This window comes from Oncorhynchus gorbuscha, linkage group LG21 (genome assembly GCF_021184085.1).
Source record: "Oncorhynchus gorbuscha isolate QuinsamMale2020 ecotype Even-year linkage group LG21, OgorEven_v1.0, whole genome shotgun sequence".
NCBI lineage: Eukaryota > Metazoa > Chordata > Actinopteri > Salmoniformes > Salmonidae > Oncorhynchus > Oncorhynchus gorbuscha.
In genome coordinates, this window is record NC_060193.1 from 54,351,759 (window position 1) to 54,375,205 (window position 23,447).

The 23,447-nt window shown below is 48.7% G+C and overlaps 1 pseudogene; it reads left to right on the forward strand.

Annotated features, from left to right (window-relative positions):
* Positions 1-23,447, forward strand: part of LOC124008050 — a 52,593-nt pseudogene that overhangs the window by 9,516 nt on the left and 19,630 nt on the right.

The window sequence follows — 23,447 nt, forward strand, 5'->3', positions numbered from 1 at the left end:
CTGTCTCATCATCCATCCACCCCCCTCTCTCTCTCTCTCTCTCTCTCTCACACTCTCTACTTCACTGTCTCTCATCCATCCACCTCTCTCTCTCTCTCTCTCTCTCTCTCTCTCTCTCTCTCTCTCTCTCTCACTCTCTACTTCACTGTCTCTCATCCATCCACCCCTCTCTCTCTCTTTCTCTCTTTACTTCACTGTCTCTCATCCATCACCCTCCCTTTCTATCGCTCTCTCTCTCCATTACAGTTTTTCTCAGTCGCTTTAGTGCATTTTTCACATCATCCCTAACATGTGCAAAATAACAAGTGCATTTCTTAGAACAATTTGTACAAACTGCAATATACAATGGATATGTTTCTAAAGCTAGTCAGTCACTAAAAATCCATAGTACATCTCTCAAAAGTAAATATTCATGCCAATGATCATGTCAGTGTCATCAGAATGATAAGTCATTGAGTCATTGTTCACGAACAAGGTCGTCAAAATGTTTAGGCATGTTGTCAATGTAACTGTGTACTTTGACAGTATTACCTGATGTAAACTTAGGCTACAGTTTGGATGACAGTTACTGTATTGAAAATGCACAAGGCTGCACTTCTATGGCATATATCAATTTCAACAGTACTATTTATATATTACTGTATGTGGGTTATTGATTGAAAGAGACTGGACAACCCAAGGGGCACAAAGGGAAAAAAACTAAATGAGAAAGAAACACAGGAAACCACCCCTAAGGCACAACTTTGCCCGCAGCACTGTTGTGCTGTCTCTACACATCCAGATGTTCCTGTCTGTCGACCCACATATTCTCATCCACATCACACCGGATATTTCCCTTCCAATGCAACGTGGAAAGAATCTTTTGGAATGCCTTATCCATCCTCTGCAGGCGTCTACTGTGATGTCCTCACATGCTGCATCCATTGCAGCCAGCAGGGTCATCTGTGTGTGTGGCTGACGATCGTACACCTTCCACCTCCATGCTGAAAATAACTACTCATTTGGATTAAGGAATGGTGAATAAGGTGGGAGGAATTCTATGAGCATCCTCGGGTGGGTCACAAACCATTGCCTTAGGATGTTTGATCGATGGAAACTCACATTATCACAAATGACCACATACTTTGGCAAATCCTCTCTAAGCAGACCCCTCTCATCATCAGGGATGAGAGCCCTGTAGAGAGTCTCTAAAACGTTGAGTAGATGCTGGGTGTTGTATCGCCCTGTAAGGTGGATATGGGTTAGGACACCATGCTCCGAAATAGCAGCACACATGGTGATATTTCCTCCCCGTTGGCCTTGCAAATCCACAGTAGCTCTGTGACCGATGATATTCTGACCCCGCCTTCTGCATTTGGTCAGGTTGAAGCCAGCCTCATCCATGTATAAAAAGTTGTGAGAGGGTTCACTTGATTCCAACTCCATTATACGCTATATCCCAGAACACACAGTTGAATTTGTTTTGGTAAGGAAGAGTGACATAAAATGTACATATATTGCATGTTCCTTCCACAGCAATGTAAATGTGTGCAGTTTATGCTTACTGTACTATGTATCACTATAAAATGTTGCTGTAAAGTAATTACATAGATATGTTTTACCTGTACATACTGGTACCGTAGCTCCTTAACTCTGTCCTCATTCCTCTGGAATGGTACACGGTACAGCTGTTTCATACTCATCTGGTTTCTATGCAGCACCCTGTCGATGGTTGTGATGCGAACCGTATGGATGTTTTCAAAGACATCGTTGTCTTCTATAATGGTCCTTTGTATTTCCCTGAGTCTCATGGCATTGTTTACTAGGACCATGGTGCAAATAGCCTCCTCCTGTTGAGGTGTGAAAAGGCGTCCTCTGACACCGGTTTGAGGTAATCTTGCAGTCAGTCCTATGTGGGGAAAAATACAGTGATGCATCGCACACTTTCACAAAAACTATGCGAACACACATTTTACTGTAAAACATACAGGTGGGTGCATGTAAGGTGTAGTATGTATCTGTATAGAGTATATTTCTGTATGCTGTGAAATACAAGTGGACTACTGTAATATGAAGCATTGTAGGAAGTATACAGTATACTGCTTATATACAGTAACAGTGCACTGTACATTGGTGGACATACCTGTTCTCTCTTCGAAACGTTTGAACTATTGAGGACACGGTTGATCTCCCAATATTCGACTGCACCCTTCGACCCGCCTCAGCCATTGTAAGGCCATGGTTGACAACATGGTCTACAATAGTGGCCCTTATGTCATCAGATATGCGTCTAAATCAAATCAAATCAAATGTATTTATATAGCCCTTCGTACATCAGCTGATATCTCAAAGTGCTGTACAGAAACCCAGCCTAAAACCCCAAATAGCAAGCAATGCAGATGTAGAAGCACGGTGGCTAGGAAAAACTCCCTAGAAAGGCCAAAACCTAGGAAGAAACCTAGAGAGTAACCAGGCTATGTGGGGTGGCCAGTCCTCTTCTGGCTGTGCCGGGTGGAGATTAGAAACCTAGAGAGGAACCAGGCTATGTGGGGTGGCCAGTCCTCTTCTGGCTGTGCCGGGTGGAGATTAGAAACCTAGAGAGGAACCAGGCTATGTGGGGTGGCCAGTCCTCTTCTGTCTGTGCCGGGTGGAGAGGAACCAGGCTATGTGGGGTGGCCAGTCCTCTTCTGGCTGTGCCGGGTGGAGAGGAACCAGGCTATGTGGGGTGGCCAGTCCTCTTCTGGCTATGCCAGTTGGAGATTAGAAACCTAGAGAGGAACCAGGCTATGTGGGGTGGCCAGTCCTCCTCTGGCTGTTCCGGGTGGAGAGGAACCAGGCTATGTGGGGTGGCCAGTCCTCTTCTGGCTGTGCCAGGTGGAGATTAGAAACCTAGAGAGGAACCAGGCTATGTGGGGTGGCCAGTCCTCCTCTGGCTGTTCCGGGTGGAGAGGAACCAGGCTATGTGGGGTGGCCAGTCCTCTTCTGGCTTTGCCGGGTGGAGCCTATGTCCTCTTCCTCTGTTTTGCCTTCCACCATGCATCCTTGCTCCTCTTCTTCCTCCTCCTGTTCATTTCTGTTCATTTCCTGGTCCATCCATTATTGGAAAACTGCAACTCTGTTTTTGGTCTGTCTATATATGCTTGCCAATTGATTCTTCATGAGATGCACCTTTGAGAAATTTAGACAACTGGTTGATTGTTGGTAGAACTAACACTTTACATTCCTTCATGAGTGAGGGTCCATTTCACCTGCACGATTCATCAATTCACGTTTTTGTACAAAAGGTAGAAATGTGTAAAACTATGCTAGACAGTTTATGACAAATAGTTCAACAATTTTGCATGTAATGGCTTATGCAAGGAACTAATGCCTAGATGTTTTGAGGGGTAAGACTATTCAACGGAGAACCATCTACTATATTTTCATCAACATGACATGAGCAATAGATAATGTGGAAAAAAGCTGACACTTGTACATTATGAATTGCAATTTGTTCAAAGGAATAAGAAATTGCTTTAATGATGTGCACAAGTGACTAGATGATTTGGAATTTGTACAAGTAGTATCAAGAATTGCACTTTTGATCTAAGAAATGCACCAAAGCGACTGAGAAAAACTGTAATATATATGATTGCATGCATATTTGACATGATTGTTTACCTAACCAAGAACAATGTTTGTAGAAGGGTTGTTTAAATGCATGTGAACAGTGTCTTCTGAAGGTTGTAGATGTTCCTGATTTCTCATATTAGGTGGGAGACCTGCTGAGTGGAACAGCAGACATGGCTGTGACATCATTCTCCATCAACTCAGCCAGGAGCAGAGTTATAGACTTCACCTCTCCATTCTACTCTACCTCTCTGGGAATACTGGTGAGTGAGTGTGTGTGTGCGTGCGTGCGTGCGTGTGCGTTGTGTGTGTGTGGACATACAGTTTATAATGTGTGCGTATGTGTGTGTTGACTACCAGGTGCGTAGCCAGGACACATCAGCCCCTATTGGGGCCTTCATGTGGCCTCTCCATTGGTCCATGTGGGTGGGCATCTTCGTCACTCTTCATCTTACCGCACTCTTCCTCACCGTCTATGAGTGGAACAGTCCCTTTGGTGAGAAAACTAAAATACCATTTGTGGCCTGTCATGTTATTAGTCTGTGACCTAAATCTCAGTGGATACTCAAATCAAATCAAATCTAATCAAATTGTATTTGTCACATACACATGGTTAGCAGATGTTAATGCGAGTGTAGCGAAATGCTTATGCTTCTAGTTCCGAAAATGCAGTAATAACCAACAAGTAATCTAACTAACAATTCCGAAACTATTGTCTTATACACAGTGTAAGGGGATAAAGAATATGTACATAAGGATACATGAATGAGTGATGGTACAGAGCAGCATAGGCAAGATACAGTAGATGGTATCGAGTACAGTATATACATATGAGATGAGTATGTAAACAAAGTGGCATAGTTAAAGTGGCTAGTGATACATGTATTACATAAGGATGCAGTCGATGATATAGAGTACAGTATATACGTATGCATATGAGATGAATAATGTAGGGTAAGTAACATTATATAAGGTAGCATTGTTTAAAGGGGCTAGTGATATATTTACATCATTTCCCATCAATTCCCATTATTAAAGTGGCTGGAGTTGAGTCAGTGTCAGTGTCAGTGTGTTGGCAACAGCAACTCAATGTTAGTGGTGGCTGTTTAACAGTCTGATGGCCTTGAGATAGAAGCTGTTTTTCAGTCTCTCAGTCCCAGCTTTGATGCACCTGTACTGACCTCGCCTTCTGGATGATAGCGGGGTGAACAGGCAGTGGCTCGGGTGGTTGATGTCCTTGATGATCTTTATGGCCTTCCTGGAACATCGGGTGGTGTAGGTGTCCTGGAGGGCAGGTAGTTTGCCCCCGGTGATGAGTTGTGCAGACCTCACTACCCTCTAGAGAGCCTTACGGTTGAGGGCGGAGCAGTTGCCGTACCAGGCGGTGATACAGCCCGCCAGGATGCTCTCGATTTAGATGCACTATTGTAAAGTGACTGTTCCACTCGATGTCATAAGGTGAATGCACCAATTTGTAAGTCGCTCTGGATAAGAGGGTCTGCTAAATGACTTAAATGTAAATGTAAATGCATCTGTAGAAGTTTGTCAGTGCTTTTGGTGACAAGCCAAATTTCTTCAGCCTCCTGAGGTTGAAGAGGCGCTGCTGCGCCTTCTTCACGATGCTGTCTGTGTGAGTGGACCAATTCAGTTTGTCTGTGATGTGTATGCCAAGGAACTTAAAACTTGCTACCCTCTCCACTACTGTTCCATCGATGTGGATAGGGGGGTGTTCCCTCTGCTGTTTCCTGAAGTCCACAATCATCTCCTTAGTTTTGTTGACGTTGAGTGTGAGGTTATTTTCCTGACACCACACTCCGAGGGCCCTCACCTCCTCCCTGTAAGCCGTCTCGTCGTTGTTGGTAATCAAGCCTACCACTGTTGTGTCGTCCGCAAACTTGATGATTGAGTTGGAGGAGTGCATGGCCACGCAGTCGTGGGTGAACAGGGAGTACAGGAGAGGGCTCAGAACGCACCCTTGTGGGGCCCCAGTGTTGAGGATCAGCGGGGAGGAGATGTTGTTGCCTACCCTCACCACCTGAGGGCGGCCTGTCAGGAAGTCCAGTACCCAGTTGCACAGGGCGGGGTCGAGACCCAGGGTCTCAAGCTTGATGACGAGCTTGGAGGGTACTATGGTGTTGAATGCCGAGCTGTAGTCGATGAAAAGCATTCTCACATAGGTATTCCTCTTGTCCAGATGGGTTAGAGCAGTGTGCAGTTTGGTTGAGATTGCATCGTCTGTGGACCTATTTGGGCGGTAAGCAAATTGGAGTGGGTCTAGGGTGTCAGGTAGGGTGGAGGTGATATGGTCCTTAACTAGTCTCTCAAAGCACTTCATGATGACGGAAGTGAGTGCTACGGGGCGGTAGTCGTTTAGCTCAGTTACCTTAGCTTTCTTGGGAACAGGAACAATGGTGGCCCTCTTGAAGCATGTGGGAACAGCAGACTGGTATAGGGATTGATTGAATATGTCCGTAAACACACCAGCCAGCTGGTCTGCGCATGCTCTGAGGGCGCGGCTGGGGATGCCGTCTGGGCCTGCAGCCTTGCGAGGGTTAACACGTTTAAATGTCTTACTCACCTCAGCTGCAGTGAAGGAGAGTCCGCATGTTTTCGTTGCAGGCCGTGTCAGTGGCACTGTATTGTCCTCAAAGCGGGCAAAAAAGTTATTTAGCCTGCCTGGGAGCAAGACATCCTGGTCCGTGACTGGGCTGGATTTCTTCTTGTAGTCCGTGATTGACTGTAGACCCTGCCACATGCCTCTTGTGTCTGAGCCGTTGACTTGAGATTCTACTTTGTCTCTGTACTGACGCTTAGCTTGTTTGATAGCCTTGCGGAGGGAATAGCTGCACTGTTTGTATTCGGTCATGTTAGCAGTCACCTTGCCCTGATTAAAAGCAGTGGTTCGCGCTTTCAGTTTCACGCGAATGCTGCCATCAATCCACGGTTTCTGGTTAGGGAATGTTTTAATCGTTGCTATGGGAACGACATCTTCAACGCACGTTCTAATGAACTCGCACACCGAATCAGCGTATTCGTCAATATTGTTATCTGACGCAATACGAAACATATCCCAGTCCACGTGATGGAAGCAGTCTTGGTCGAACCAGCGTTGGACAGACCTCAGTGTGGGAGCCTCTTATTTTAGTTTCTGTCTGTAGGCAGGGATCAACAAAATGGAGTTGTGGTCAGCTTCTCCGAAAGGGGGGCGGGGCAGGGCCTTATATGCGTCGCGGAAGTTAGAGTAACAATGATCCAAGGTTTTTCCACCCCTGGTTGCGCAATCGATATGCTGATAAAATTTAGGGACTCTTGTTTTCAGATTAGCATTGTTAAAATCCCCAGCTACAATGAATGCAGCCTCCGGATAAATGGATTCCAGTTTGCAAAGAGTCAAATAAAGTTCGTTCAGAGCCATCGATGTGTCTGCTTGGGGGGGATATATACGGCTGTGATTATAATTGAAGAGAATTCTCTTGGTAGATAATGCGGTCTACATTTGATTGTGAGGAATTCTAAATCAGGTGAACAGAAGGATTTGAGTTCCTGTCTCGTTAGCCATAAGGCATACGCCCCCGCCCCTCTTCTTACCAGAAAGATGTTTGTTTCTGTCGGCGCGATGCGTGGAGAAACCCGCTGGCTGCACCGCCTCAGATAGCATCTCTCCAGTGAGCCATGTTTCCGTGAAGCAAAGAACGTTACAGTCTCTGATGTCCCTCTGGAATTCTACCCTGGCTCGGATTTCATCAACCTTGTTGTCAAGAGACTGGACATTGGCGAGAAGAATGCTAGGGAGTGGTGCACGATGTGCCCGTCTCCGGAGTCTAACCAGAAGACCGCCTCGTTTCCCTCTTTTTCGGAGTCGTTTTTTTTGGGTCGCTGCATGGGATCCATTCCGTTGTCCTGTTTGAAAGGCAGAACACAGGATCCGCGTCGCGAAAAACATATTCTTGGTCGTACTGATGGTGAGTTGACGCTGATCTTATATTCAGTAGTTCTTCTCGACTGTATGTAATGAAACCTAAGATGACCTGGGGTACTAATGTAAGAAATAACACGTAAAAAAAAAAAAAAAACTTAATAGTTTCCTAGGAATGCGGGGCGAGGCGGCCATCTCTGTCGGCGCCGGAAGTAATTTGATTTGATTTGATTTGACACACACACACAGCTGACTCCAGTGTTGTGTTGATCCAGGTATGACTCCTCATGGCAGGAACAGACTCAGAGTGTTCTCCTACTCCTCAGCCCTCAACCTCTGCTACGCCATCCTGTTTGGACGCACTGTCGCTACTAAGGTACTGTGGGAGGGAGGAGGGGGGAGGTTTGAATAATCAAATTAACCAAATATGTCTTCTCTCTGTCTCTCTCTATATCTCTCTACTCTTTCTCTCTCTCATCCTTCCCTCCCTCTTTATCTCTCTCCATCCTTCCCTCCCTCTTTCTCTCCCCCTCCCTCTCTCTCCCTCCTCTCCAGACTCCTAAGTGTTGGACCAGTAGGTTCCTGATGAACCTGTGGGCCATCTTCTGTCTGCTGGTGTTGTCCAGTTATACAGCTAACCTGGCTGCTGTCATGGTGGGGGAGAAAACTTTTGAACAGGTGTCTGGGATTCATGACGAGAAGGTATACACACACACACACACGGCGGTGCGCACACACACAGGTAAACATATACGCACTCATATGCAAACACACACAAACACGAGTTACAATGTGGAAATGAACATGACTGAATATGGCATAACAGACTAGATCAGGGTAGTTACAGTAGCTGATAGGATTCAGACAATGAGTTAAATGTGTTCTCCCTGTGAATAAAAAAGAGAGAGGCCCGTACACAGAATATTGCTTCTCCCCCCAGTGGTTTACTCCTGAAACCAAAAATACAATGTTTTAGCTTTGATACCTGTCAGACATGACGAAGACTGTTGGAGTTGAAATATTGTAACATTCTCCCACTGGGGAGAAGCAATATTCTGTGTACAGGCCTCTCATTTCTTTATGTGGAATACTTCTTAATGTATTCTCCTTACCTTAAAATAATCCCCCTCTTCCTCCCTCCCCTTCCCCTCTCCCCCTCCCCCTGTCCCCCCCAGCTGCACCACCCATCCCGTGGGTTCAGGTTTGGGACAGTCAGAGAGAGCTCTGCAGAGGACTACATGAGGAAGAGTTTCTCTGCTATGCATGACTACATGAGACGTTACAACCAACCCACCACACCAGACGGAGTGGACATGTTAAAGTAAGAGCCACACGCAGTCTGTTGGCGAACCAACCAGTTACCCTGGTGTTGTGTTATGCTAAATTATTTCATTTACTCTTAATTCCCCCACGTCTCCAGGCATTTACAGTTTTTCTCAATCGCTTTGGCTAAAATTCTCGAATGCTAATTATTATTTTTTTAAACAATAAGTTCAAATCTCTGAACAATTATTTATTGTCCACACCAGATTTGAATTTCTTATTCATTTAAGCAAATTGCACGTCTTTTGGCACGTGTGCCAAAGAGTAAGTACAATTGACTGCAATTTGCACAATAACTACATGTACATGACTTGCTGATCAAATCTGATGAGTTGATTCTCAGTGAAATGATCCTACTCTTCACAACTTCTAACCATTCTTTCATCGTGTGAGCCGTCACAGTCAAATGATCCATTCAATGATCAAAATCAGTCAGACGTTCATTATTCCATAAATATCTATGACATGGAATGTGTGTGATGTCTGCGAAATGGGCAAATGACCTGCCAGGTGACATAGTAATGAAATAGGAATCACAATCTTACCAATCAACCAATCAGGTTTGGAAGCATATATATGAAGCACAATCACAACCATTTTTGAACATCACAACCCTGAACAGCACGTGATGAAATCAGTGCCACAATTGTGGACCATGTCATAAACCATGGTGTTACAATGGAAGAGGCTGGTCAGAGAGTACAGCCTAATGTAAACAGGTCCACAGTGTCATAAACCATGGTGTTATAAGTCGCTCTGGATAAAAGCGTCTGCTAAATGACTTAAATGTAAATGTAATGTAAATGTCATAAACCATGGTGTTATAATGGAAGAGGCTGGTTGGAGAGTACAGCCTAATGTAAACAGGTCCACAGTGTTATAAACCATGGTGTTACAATGGAAGAGGCTGGTCAGAGAGTACAGCCTAATGTAAACAGGTCCACAGTGTCATAAACCATGGTGTTACAATGGAAGAGGCTGGTCGGAGAGTACAACCTAATGTAAACAGGTCCACAGTGTTATAAACCATGGTGTTATAATGGAAGAGGCTGGTTGGAGAGTACAGCCTAATGTAAACAGGTCCACAGTGTCATAAACCATGGTGTTATAATGGAAGAGGCTGGTTGGAGAGTACAGCCTAATGTAAACAGGTCCACAGTGTTATAAACCATGGTGTTATAATGGAAGAGGCTGGTTGGAGAGTACAGCCTAATGTAAACAGGTCCACAGTGTCATAAACCATGGTGTTATAATGGAAGTGTAACGAAGTTCGTCTGTTGTTTGTAGAGAGTCAGACCGAAATGCAGCGTGTAGGTTACTCATGACTTTTAATGAAGAAAATGCTGTACATGAAATAACTGAAAATACAAAAACAACAAACGAGTGAAACTAATTACAGCCTATCTGGTGACTAACACAGAGACAGGTACAATCACCCACTAAATACAACGCGCACTCAGGCTACCTAAATACGGTTCCCAATCCGAGACAACGAGAATCAGCTGACTCCAATTAGGAATCGCCTCAGGCAGCCAAGCCTAACTAGACACACCCCTAATAATACACACTCCCAATTAATACAAACCCCAATATGAAATACAACATATAAACCCATGTCACACCCTGGCCTACCCAAACATATAACAAAAACACAAGATACAATGACCAAGGCGTGACAGAACCCCCCCCCCTAAGGTGCGGACTCCGGGACGCTACCGACTGGTAGCACTGGTGGCGCTGGACAGACAGGAGACTCCGGCAGCGCAGGAGAGGAGAAAGGCTCTGGCTGCGCTGAACAGGCTGGAGACTCCGATAGCACAGGAGGGAGAAAAGCACTGGCTGTGCTGAACAGGCGTGCGCACTGGTCCTGGACCGACTGGGAGCACTGGTGGTGCTGGACAGACAGGAGACTCCGGCAGCGCAGGAGAGGAGAAAGGCTCTGGCTGTGCTAAACAGGCGGGAGACTCCGATAGCGCAGGAAGAGAACAGCTCTGGTTGCGCTAAACCCGGGAGACTCCGGCAGCGCAGGAGGGGAGAAAAGCACTGGCTGCGCTGAACAGGCGAGGCGCACTGGAGGCCTGGTGCGTGGTGCTGGAACTGGTGGTACTGGCGCGAGGACACGCACAGGAAGCCTGGTGCGGGGAGCTGCTACCGGAGGACTGGTGTGTGGAGGTGGCACAGGATGGGCTAGACCGTGAAGACGTACTGGAGATCTTGAGAGCAGTGTAGGCACAGGACGTGCAAGGCTAGGGATGTGCACAGGAGGCCTGGTGCGTGAGGCTGGCACCAACTTCACCAGCTGACTAACACGCACCTCAGGTTGAGTATAGAGCGCTAACTCAGGTGCTATTAAATCCCCGACACGATCCGTCGGACGAATATTATATCTATAGCACCAAACTAGCAACTCCCTCATTACTCTCCACTCCACTTTCCCCATTAACTCCTTCACAGTCTCTGCTTCGCTCACCTCTAACACTGGCTCTGGTTCAGGTCTCCTCCTTGGCTCCTCACGATGAACAAGGAGAGTTGGCTCAGGTTTATCTCCTGACTCAGCCATACTCTCCCTAAGCCCCCCAATAAATATTTTGAGGTGACTTTCCTGCGCCTCTCCGCTTTAGATGCTTCTATTTCCTCCTTGGGACGGCGATATTCTCCCGGCTGTGCCCAGGGTCCTTTACCGTCTAATTCCTCCTCCCATGTCCAAATCTCCAAATGATGCAGTCTCTCCCATTGCAACTGCTCTTATATAGCCCTCTTCGCATTGCTGTAGGGAATCCCAGGCGGGCTCCTGCACTCGCTCTGGGTCGGCCGCCCACCTGTCGATTTCTTCCCACGTCGTATAATCCCTGCTTCTGCCGTCCATAACGACCTCCTTTAGATCCTGCCAGTTCACACGCTGCTCGGTCTGTGAATGGTGGTGGGTGATTCTGTAACGAAGTTGTCTGTTGTTTGTAGAGAGTCAGACCGAAATGCAGCGTGTAGGTTACTCATGACTTTTAATGAAGAAAATGCTGTACATGAAATAACTGAAAATACAAAAACAACAAACGAGTGAAACTAATTACAGCCTATCTGGTGACTAACACAGAGACAGGTACAATCACCCACGAAATACAACGCGCACTCAGGCTACCTAAATACGGTTCCCAATCCGAGACAACGAGAATCAGCTGACTCCAATTAGGAATCGCCTCAGGCAGCCAAGCCTAACTAGACACACCCCTAATAATACACACTCCCAATTAATACAAACCCCAATACGAAATACAACATATAAACCCATGTCACACCCTCCAAAAAAGCCTCAAAAGATACTCAAAAATAAATAAACAAGAACAAAAAAAACAGAATTCCACAAGAGAGTCCACCGGGATCAACAAGAGTACACAGAATACTAGGGCTGGGTGCTAACATACAAACACAGAGCAAATAACTGAGGAAAACTAAGGGTTTAAATACAATCAGGGGAAACGAGGCACAGGTGCAAATAATAATGGGGATCAAGGGAAAACAAAAGGTCAAAAATCACAATGGGGGCATCTAGTGACCAAAAACCGGAACAACCCTGGCCAAATCCTGACAGAATCCCCCCCCCCCCTAGGAACGGCTCCTGACGTTCCTACCAGCTATCTCGGGGTGGAGGGCCCTAAACTGACGAATGAGGTCAGGGTCCAGTATGTCTTTGGCAGGAACCCAGGAGCGCTCCTCGGGACCGTAGCCTTCCCAGTCCACCAGATACTGCCAGGACCGCTGCACCCGGCGGGAATCCAGTATCCGATGGACGGTATAAGCCGGCTGGCCTCCAATGACACGAGGCGGAGGGGGAGGTCTGTCTGCCGGGACAAGGGGAGAAAAAACAATAGGTTTTAATAAGGAAATGTGAAACGTGGGATTAATCTTAAGGGATCTGGGTAAGTGTAGGCGATAAGAAACTGGGTTAACTCTCCTGGCAACCTTAAAGGGACCAATGTATTTTTGGGACAGCTTGCGAGACTCCACCCGTAGTGGTAAGTCTCTTGTGGAGAGCCAGACTCTCTGGCCGGGGCGCAGGGTAGTCCCGGGACGGCGACGTCTGTTGGCTTGTTGTCGGTACCTCTGTGAGGAAAGCATAAGATTAAGACGGGTCTTCCGTCACATAAGCCGACAGCGTCTGACGAACTTCAAGGCTGAAGGCACTCTGACTTCTGCCTCCTGGTCCGGGAACAATGGAGGGGCATAGCCAAACTGACACTCGTGCGGGGACATACCAGTGGAGGAGGAGCGCAAGGTGTTGTGCGCGTATTCAGCCCAAACAATGAAGGACGACCATGTGGACGGGTTGTTACGAGTCATACATCGGAGGGTGGTTTCCCGCTCTTGACTCATCCTCTCAGTTTGGCCGTTGGACTCCGGATGGTACCCTGAAGATAGACTGGCAGAAGCCCCCATGAGTTGGCAGAAGGCCTTCCAAAACCTTGAGGCGAACTGGGGACCTCTGTCAGAAACCATATCTTGAGGAATGCCGAAGACTCGGAACACATGATTAATTACCAACTCAGCCGTTTCCTTGGCAGAAGGTAACTTAGTCAGAGGGACGAACCTGGCCGCCTTTGAAAACCTGTCGATTATGACTAGGATAGTAGTATTGCCATGGGATGGAGGAAGGCCAGTAATAAAGACCAACGAGATATGGGACCAGGGTCTGTGGGGAACAGGTGAAGGGTGAAGGAGTCCTTGAGGGCGGAGGTGAGAAGATTTGCCCTGGCAGCACATGGGGCAGGCATTGACGAAAGTGGCAACGTCTTCTCTTATGGTAGGCCACCAGAACTTACGCTGGATGAACTCCAAGGTGCGACCTACGCCCGGGTGACAAGTGAGGCGAGAGGAGTGCCCCCACAGAAGGACCTGAGTCCTCACTGCCTTGGGGACAAACAACCGATTGGCAGGACCTCCTTTCAGGTCCGGTTCGATAGCTTGAGCTCGTCTCACGGTATCCTCAACTTGCCACGAGATCGGAGCCACGATCTTAGCAGCAGGAAGGACAGGCATGTCCGTGTCATCTCGAATGGCAGGAGCGTAGACTCGGGACAGGGCATCCGGTTTGAGATTCTTCGACCCGGGCCGATAGGTGAGGATAAACTGGAATCGATTGAAGAAAAGAGACCATCTAGCTTGTCTAGAGTTCAACCGCTTCGCCTGCTGGATATACCCCAGATTTTTGTGGTCCGTAACCACTTGAAACGGGTGAGAAGCCCCCTCGAGCCAGTGTCTCCATTCCTTCAATGCCATCTTAACCGCTAGGAGTTCACGATCCCCCACATCGTAGTTCCTCTCAGCCGGGGTAAGCCGGGGTGAGAAGAAAGCGCACGGATGAAGCTTCTTGTCTTCACCCCTCTGAGACAGGACAGCTCCAAAACCAACCTCTGAGGAGTCTACCTCCACCACAAACGGTTCATCCGTAGTCGGTAGTATCAGGATGGGAGCAGAGAGGACGCGCTGCTTGAGTCCTTGGAAGGCCGTCTCAGCTTCTCTTCCCTACAAAAACCTTGCATTGCCACCCTTGGTTAAAGCTGAGAGAGGGGCTGCCACCAAGCTGAAGTTCTTGATGAACTTGCGGTAAAAGTTTGTGAAGCCCAGGAAACGCTGAACTTCCTTAGCGGATTTGGGGGTGGGCCAATCCGCTACCGCCCCTACCTTCCTGGTGTCCATTTGGACTCGAAAGGGTTCCACTACAAATCCCAGGAATTGTACTCGGGATGAATGGAATTCACATTTTTCCGGCTTAACATACAGATGGCTGTCTAGGAGGCATTTGAGTACTTGTCTGACATGCTTTGTGTGTTCTTGAAAAGAGCTCGAAAAGATGAGGATGTCATCCAAGTAAACGAACACAAATATGTTAAGCATATCCCTAAGCACATCGTTTATGAGCGCTTGGAACACCGCTGGGGCGTTGGTCAGGCCGAAGGGCATCACCAAGTATTCATAGTGACCAGTAGGCGTGTTGAAAGCGGTCTTCCAGGTCACCAGGTCTGATCCGCACAAGATGGTATGCGTTCCGCAGGTCAAGCTTAGTGAAAACAACTGCTTCCTGGAGCAGCTCGAAGGCTGTGGCCCTAAGGGGTAGCGGGTAACGGTTACGGACGGTTATGGCATTGAGTCCCCGGTAGTCGATGCAAGGACGTAATCCACCGTCTTTCTTGGCCACAAAGAAAAACCCTGCTCCCGCCGGGGAGGTGGATGGACGCATGAGGCCTGCTTCCAGAGCATCCTTGATGAAGGTATCCATAGCAGCTCGTTCGGGTGGAGATAGGGAAAAGATCCGACCCCTGGGGGGGCAAGTGCCCGGAAACAGTTTGATGGGGCAATCATAAGGTCTATGGGGTGGTAGCATGGTGGCCCTCTGTTTGCTAAATACCAGTTTGAGGTCATGGTAACACTCGGGAAATCGGGTCAGGTCGATGGATTCTAAAGACTCAGGAGTAGAACTCAGGGAATTCGGGAAAATACAAGTAGCTTGGCACGTAGGACCCCACTGCTTGATAGTGCCCACAGACCAGTCGATGTGAGGGTTATGGCTGTGAAGCCAGGGGTATCCAAGGACGAGAGGGAACTCGGAACAGGAGATCAAATGAAAGTTCATCAATTCCTGGTGTTGTGAAACTGAAAGTCGCAAGGAGGTAGTGACATGAGTGACAAGTCCAGATCCCAAAGGGCTTCCATCCAATGTAGTAACCCTCATGGGGTCACTTAGAGGTTCAGAGGGAACGCCATTCTCCTTCACCCAGACACCATCCATGAAGTTACCTGCGGCTCCAGAGTCTACCAAGGCTTGAAGGTGAAGCTTGTGGTTGTCCCAGGAAAGGGTGACTGGAATGAGCAGACGGGAGTTGGACGGATGGGAGGAGGTTATGTTTCCCGTTACAGTTCCCCCCGGTCTGTACGGGACAGAGCGTTTCCCTGGAGCCCGGGACACGTGGAACGGAAATGGCCCGGTTTGCCGCAATATAGACAGCGTCGCTCCCTCATCCGGCGGTCTCTCTCAGCCTGGGAGATGCGTCCAATGTGCATGGGTTCCGGTGGAGCCAGCGAGGATAAAGGTGGGGACTCGGAGCTGGGACTGATAGGGGCTAGAGGTCTACGGTTGAGTTCTCTTTCTCTCAGACGCTGGTCAATGCTTGAAGCCAACTTGATCAGGGACTCGAGATTGTCCGGTGGTTCCCAAGTGGCCAGTTCGTCTTGGATAGTGTCGGAAAGGCCTTTCATAAAGCAAACAGTGAGCGCCTCGTTGTTCCAGCCACTCGCTGCTGCCACCGTGCGGAACTGGATGGCATAGTCCGTCACGCTGCGCCGACCTTGGTGGAGAGTCAGGAGCTGTTTTGCTGAGTCAGGACCACTGCTTGGGCCTTGAAACACTCGTTTGAATTCCTCAGCAAAGGCAGAGTAGCTGGCACAGCAAGAACTATGGGCATCCCACACAGCAGTAGCCCAGGCCAGGGCTTTTTCCGACAGCAGGGTGATGATATATGCGATCTTAGACCGGTCGGTGGGGAACGACGAGGGTTGCAGCTCGAAGGAGAGAGAACATTGGGTGAGAAACCCTTTACAAGCACTTGGATCACCTGAGAACCGTTGGGGAGGTGGAAGACGAGGTTCAGCCAGGGGGTTAACTGCCATGGGTACGTGAATCTGAGGTACTGGGACGGGAACTGTTGCTGGGGTAAGTCGATCAGATATCTGCTTTATGGAAGTCAGCATCTCCGACAGAAGATGAGAATGTCTAGCCATTAAGGGCTCTTGCTGAACCAGGGCGGCTTCGTGGCGTTGGACAGTCTCCTGATGGTGGGACAGCATGGCAACAAGGTCCTGGGAACTGGCTGCCTCTGGGTTCACTTTTTGGCTCTGTGTTTCTGTCAGGACACGGTTACGAACCCGGGTCTCCGGAGTGAGAAACAGTCACTTAACCAACTGAGCCACGAATAGTCGGCAGAACCCAGAAGATGAGGCAGACACAGCAGTACTTGAGACAGTGTATGTAATGAAGTAAAAAAGTGAAGTCCTTCAGGAAAACATGTAACTCCACAACCTCAAAAGGAATTCCACAAGAACAAAGGTAATCCTCCAAGACAAAAAGGTAAATCCACAAGGTGGTAGGTATAGCATAAAAAGCCTCAAAAGATACTCAAAAATAAATAAACAAGAACAAAAAAACAGAATTCCACAAGAGAGTCCACCGGGATCAACAAGAGTACACAGAATACTAGGGCTGGGTGCTAACATACAAACACAGAGCAAATAACTGAGGAAAACTAAGGGATTAAATACAATCAGGGGAAACGAGGCACAGGTGCAGATAATAATGGGGATCAAGGGAAAACAAAAGGTCAAAAAGCACAATGGGGGCATCTAGTGACCAAAAACCGGAACAACCCTGGCCAAATCCTGACATATGTTACCAGTATGTTCAGGTAGGAGCTGTGGTACCAGTATGTCCAGGTAGGAGCTGTGGTACCAGTATGTCCAGGTAGGAGCTGTGGTACCAGTATGTCCAGGTAGGAGCTGTGTTACCAGTATGTCCAGGTAGGAGCTGTGGTACCAGTATGTCCAGGTAGGAGCTGTGGTACCAGTATGTCCAGGTAGGAGCTGTGTTACCAGTATGTTCAGGTAGGAGCTGTGTTTCTAGTATGTCCAGGTAGAGCTGTGTTACCAGTATGTTCAAGTAGGAGCTGTGGTACTAGTATGTTCAGGTAGGAGCTGTGGTACCAGTATGTCCAAGTAGGAGCTGTGGTACCAGTATGTCCAGGTAAAAGCTGTGTTACCAGTATGTTCAGGTAGGAACTGTGTTACCAGTATGTTCAGGTAGGAGCTGTGGTACCAGTATGTTCAGGTAGGATAGGAGCTGTGGTACCAGTATGTTCAGGTAGGAACTGTGTTACCAGTATGTTCAGGTATGAGCTGTGGTACCAGTATGTTCAGGTAGGAGGTGTGGTACCAGTATGTTCAGGTAGGAGCTGTGGTACCAGTATGTCCAGGTAGGAGCTGTGGTACCAGTATTTTCAGGTAGGAACTGTGTTACCAGTATGTTCAGGTATGAGCTGTGGTACCAGTATGTCCAGGTAGGAGGTGTGGTACCAGTATGTTCAGGTAGGAGCTGTGGTACCAGTATGTCCAGGTAGGAGCTGTGGTACCAGTATGTCCAGGTAGGAGCTGTGTTACCAGTATGTTCAGGTAGGAACTGTATTACCAGTATGTTCAGGTAGGAGCTGTGGTACCAGTATGTTCAGGTAGGAGCTGTGTTACCAGTATGTCCATGTAGGAGCTGTGTTACCAGTATGTTCAGGTAGGAGCTGTGTTACCAGTATGTGTCATGTTTTGTCATAGATTGTCATGTCTTGTCCCTGTGCTTTTCTTCTATTCGTTTCCCCCTGCTGGTCTTATTAGGTTCTTTCCCTCTCTCTCTCTCTCTCTCTCTCTCTCTCTCTCTCTCTATCGTTCCGTTCCTGCTCCCAGCTGTTCCTTATTTCTCCTAACTACCTCGTTTACTCTTTCACACCTGTCCCCTATTTTGCCCTCTGATTAGAGTCCCTATTTCTCCCTCTGTTTCCGCTTCTGTCCTTGTCGGATCCTTGTTTGCTGTACTGTGTTCTTGTTCCGTCCTGTCGTGTTTTTGCCTTCATCAGATGCTGCGTGTGAGCAGGTGTCTCTATCAGCTACGGCCTGCGCCAACCCGAAGCGACCTGCAGTCTGTGGCCGCTTCTCCTGTGTTCCCCTCTACAGACTAGAGGATTTCAGTTATTCCTGTTTGGACATTACCTGTGAAAGAATTCAGGATTAGTCGTTTTCTGTTAAGACTGGAATAAACTCTGTTTCTGTTAAGTCGCTTTTGGGTCCTCATTCACCTGCATAACAGAAGGATCCGACCAAGAATGGACCCAGCGACTACGGATCCTCGCAACTCAGCCGTCGAGATCCAGGGAGCGATGCTTGGCAGACACGAGCAGGAATTGTCTGCTGCTCGTCATGCCGTTGAGACCCTGGCCGCTCAGGTCTCCGACCTCTCAAGACAGTTTCAGAATCTCCGTCTCGAGCCACCAGCTACTTCCTGGTCTTCCGAGTCTCCGGAACCAAGAGTTAATAACCCACCGTGTTACTCTGGGCAGCCCACTGAGTGCCGCTCCTTTCTCACCCAGTGTGATATTGTGTTCTCTCTCCAGCCCAATACATACTCAAGAGATAGAGCTCGTATCGCCTACGTCATATCACTCCTTACTGGACGGGCTCGGGAGTGGAGCACAGCTATCTGGGAGGCAAGGGCTGAGTGTACTAACGAGTATCAGAACTTTAAAGAGGAGATGATACGGGTTTTTGATCGTTCAGTTTTTGGGCAGGAGGCTTCCAGGGCCCTGGCTTCCCTATGTCAAGGTGATCGATCCATAACGGATTACTCTATAGAGTTTCGCACTCTTGCAGCCTCCAGTGACTGGAACGAGCCGGCGTTGCTCACTCGTTTTCTGGAGGGACTCCACGCTGAGGTTAAGGATGAGATTCTGTCCCGGGAGGTTCCTTCCAGCGTGGATTCATTGATTGAACTCGCCATCCGCATAGAACGATGGGTAGATCTTCGTCACCGAGCTCGTGGAAGAGAGCTCGCGTTAACGATGTCCCCCCTCTCCGCATCTCAACCATCTCCTCCCACTGGCTCAGGTATTGAGCCCATGCAGCTGGGAGGTATTCGCATCTCGACTAAGGAGAGGGAATGGAGAATCACCAACCGCCTCTGCCTCTATTGCGGTTCTGCTGGACATTTTGTCATTTCATGTCCAGTAAAAGCCAGAGCTCATCAGTAAGCGGAGGGCTACTGGTGAGCGCTACTACTCAGGTCTCTCCATCAAGATCCTGTACTACCTTGTCGGTCCATCTACGCTGGACCGGTTCGGCAGCTTCCTGCAGTGCCTTGATAGACTCTGGGGCTGAAGGCTGTTTTATGGACGAAGCATGGGCTCGGAAACATGACATTCCTCTCAGACAGTTAGGGGAGCCCACGCCCATGTTCGCCTTGGATGGTAGTCTCCTCCCCAGTATCATTTGTGAGACACTACCTTTAACCCTCACAGTATCTGGTAACCACAGTGAGACCATTTCCTTTTTGATTTTTCGTTCACCTTTTACACCTGTTGTTTTGGGTCATCCCTGGCTAGTATGTCATAATCCTTCTATTAATTGGTCTAGTAATTCTATCCTATCCTGGAACGTTTCTTGTCATGTGAAATGTTTAATGTCTGCTATCCCTCCTGTTTCTTCTGTCCCCTCTTCTCAGGAGGAACCTGGTGATTTGACAGGGGTGCCGGAGGAATATCATGATCTGCGCACGGTCTTCAGTCGGTCCAGAGCCACCTCCCTTCCTCCTCACCGGTCGTATGATTGTTGTATTGATCTCCTTCCGGGGACCACTCCCCCCCGGGGTAGACTATACTCTCTGTCGGCTCCCGAACGTAAGGCTCTCGAAGATTATCTGTCTGTTTCTCTCGACGCCGGTACCGTTGTGCCTTCTTCCTCTCCCGCCGGAGCGGGGTTTTTGTTAAGTTAAGAAGAAGGACGGTACCCTGCGCCCTGCGTGGATTATCGAGGCTGAATGACATAACGGTTAAGAATCGTTATCCGCTTCCCCTTATGTCGTCAGCCTTCGAGATTCTGCAGGGAGCCAGGTTCTTTACTATGTTGGAACTTCGTAACGCTTACCATCTCGTGCGCATCAGGGAGGGGGACGAGTGGAAAAACGGCGTTTAACACTCCGTTAGGGCATTTTGAATACCGGGTTCTGCCGTTCGGTCTCGCTAATGCTCCAGCTGTCTTTCAGGCATTAGTGAATGATGTACTGAGAGACATGCTGAACATCTTTGTTTTCGTTTACCTTGACGATATCCTGATTTTTTCACCGTCACTCCAGATTCATGTTCAGCACATTCGACGTGTCCTCCAGCGCCTTTTAGAGAATTGTCTCTATGTGAAGGCTGAGAAGTGCGCCTTTCATGTCTCCTCCGTCACATTTCTCGGTTCTGTTATTTCCGCTGAAGGCATTCAGATGGATCCCGCTAAGGTCCATGCTGTCAGCGATTGGCCCGTCCCTAAGTCACGTGTCGAGTTGCAGCGCTTTCTCGGTTTCGCAAATTTCTATCGGCGTTTCATTCGTAATTTCAGTCAAGTGGCAGCTCCTCTCACAGCCCTTACTTCTGTCAAGACGTGCTTTAAGTGGTCCGGTTCCGCCCAGGGAGCTTTTGATCTCCTCAAGAAGCGTTTTACATCCGCTCCTATCCTTGTTACTCCTGACGTCACTAAACAATTCATTGTCGAGGTTGACGCATCAGAGGTGGGCGTGGGAGCCATTATGTCCCAGCGCTCCCATTCTGACGATAAGGTCCATCCTTGCGCGTATTTTTCTCATCGCCTGTCGCCGTCGGAACGCAACTATGATGTGGGTAACCGCGAACTGCTCGCCATCCGCTTAGCCCTAGGCGAATGGCGACAGTGGTTGGAGGGGGCAACCGTTCCTTTTGTCGTTTGGACTGACCATAAGAACCTGGAGTACATCCGTTCTGCCAAACGACTCAATGCGCGCCAAGCTCGTTGGGCGTTGTTTTTCGCTCGTTTCGAGTTCGTGATTTCTTATCGCCCGGGTACTAAGAACACCAAGCCTGATGCTTTATCCCGTCTCTTCAGTTCTTCTGTAGCTTCTACCGACCCCCGAGGGGATTCTCCCTGAAGGGCGTGTTGTCGGGTTGACTGTCTGGGGAATTGAGAGACAGGTAAAGCAAGCACTCACTCACACTCCGTCGCCGCGCGCTTGTCCTAGTAACCTTCTTTTCGTTCCTGTTTCTACTCGTCTGGCCGTTCTTCAGTGGGCTCACTCTGCCAAGTTAGCTGGCCACCCCGGCGTTCGGGGTACGCTTGCTTCTATTCGCCAGCGGTTTTGGTGGCCTACTCAGGAGCGTGACACGCTCCGTTTCGTGGCTGCTTGTTCGGACTGCGCGCAGACTAAGTCAGGTAACTCTCCTCCTGCCGGTCGTCTCAGACCGCTTCCCATTCCTTCTCGACCATGGTCTCACATCGCCTTAGACTTTATTACCGGTCTGCCTTCGTCAGCGGGGAAGACTGTGATTCTAACGGTTGTCGATAGGTTCTCTAAAGCGGCTCATTTTATTCCCCTCGCTAAGCTTCCTTCCGCTAAGGAGACGGCACAAATCATCATTGAGAATGTGTTCAGAATTCATGGCCTCCCGTTAGACGCCGTTTCGGACAGAGGTCCGCAATTCACGTCTCAGTTTTGGAGGGAGTTCTGTCGTTTGATTGGTGCTTCCGTCAGTCTCTCTTCCGGTTTTCATCCCCAGTCTAACTTTCAAGCAGAACGGGCCAATCAGACGATTGGTCGCATATTACGCAGTCTTTCTTTTCGAAACCCTGCGTCTTGGGCAGAACAGCTCCCCTGGGCAGAATACGCTCACAACTCGCTTCCTTCGTCTGCTACCGGGCTATCTCCTTTTCAGAGTAGTCTTGGGTACCAGCCTCCTCTGTTCTCGTCCCAGCTCGCCGAGTCCAGCGTTCCCTCCGCTCAGGCTTTTGTCCAACGTTGTGAGCGCACCTGGAGGAGGGTCAGGTCTGCACTTTGCCGTTATAGGGCGCAGACTGTGAGAGCCACCAATAAACGTAGGATTAAGAGTCCTAGGTAGTGTCGCGGTCAGAGAGTGTGGCTTTCCACTCGTAACCTTCCCCTTACGACAGCTTCTCGCAAGTTGACTCCGCGGTTCATTGGTCCGTTCCGTATTTCTCAGGTCGTTAATCCTGTCGCAGTGCGACTTCTTCTTCCGCGACATCTTCGTCGCGTCCACCCAGTCTTCCATGTCTCCGGGTCAAGCCTTTTCTTCGCGCCCCCGTTCGTCTCCCCCCCCCCCGTCCTTGTCGAGGGCGCACCTATTTACAGGGTACGGAAGATCATGGACATGCGTTCTCGGGGACGTGGTCACCAGTACTTAGTGGATTGGGAGGGGTACGGTCCTGAGGAGAGGAGTTGGGTTCCATCTCGGGACGTGCTGGACCGTTCGTTGATCGATGATTTCCTCCGTTGCCGCCAGGGTTCCTCCTCGAGTGCGCCAGGAGCGCTCGGTGAGTGGGGGTACTGTCATGTTTTGTCATAGATTGTCATGTCTTGTCCCTGTGCTTTCTCTTCTATTCGTTTCCCCCTGCTGGTCTTATTAGGTTCTTTCCCTCTCTCTATCTCTCTCTCTCTCTCTCTCTATCGTTCCGTTCCTGCTCCCAGCTGTTCCTTATTTCTCCTAACTACCTCGTTTACTCTTTCACACCTGTCCCCTATTTTGCCCTCTGATTAGAGTCCCTATTTCTCCCTCTGTTTCCGCTTCTGTCCTTGTCGGATCCTTGTTTGCTGTACTGTGTTCTTGTTCCGCCCTGTCGTGTTTTTGCCTTCATCAGATGCTGCGTGTGAGCAGGTGTCTCTATCAGCTACGGCCTGCGCCAACCCGAAGCGACCTGCAGTCTGTGGCCGCTTCTCCTGTGTTCCCCTCTACAGACTAGAGGATTTCAGTTATTCCTGTTTGGACATTACCTGTGAAAGAATTCAGGATTAGTC